Source organism: Pteropus vampyrus, unplaced genomic scaffold, assembly GCF_000151845.1.
Source record: "Pteropus vampyrus isolate Shadow unplaced genomic scaffold, Pvam_2.0 Scaffold151, whole genome shotgun sequence".
Taxonomy (NCBI): domain Eukaryota; kingdom Metazoa; phylum Chordata; class Mammalia; order Chiroptera; family Pteropodidae; genus Pteropus; species Pteropus vampyrus.
Genome location: NW_011888932.1, coordinates 4,560,237 through 4,560,580, shown reverse-complemented (window position 1 = coordinate 4,560,580; position 344 = coordinate 4,560,237).

The following is a 344-nucleotide window of genomic DNA, read 5'->3' as shown; positions in this document are numbered from 1 at the left end:
CAGCTCCCTCTATATGAAAGAAAACTTTTTTGATTGTGTTTACTAACAAGTGTAGGGGAATAAATTCCACTAGATTAATAGCTGCATATCAGTTATCAGGAACTGTGTCGATTTGTTCCAGTAAAAATTCACATCTGACCAATACCTTCAACTAAAGTCACCACTTGATTAAGTCTATGGCAATCTGCTGTAATTTTAAAGATCCATCTTTTCTCTGCACTGGCCAAGGAGGTAGATTGAATAGGTAAAGAGGAAGGGACCAATATCCCTTCATATTTTAAGTCTCTGATGTAGTATTATTTTTGGCTTACTATTTTAGTAGGAAAAGGACTTTCTCCACAGAT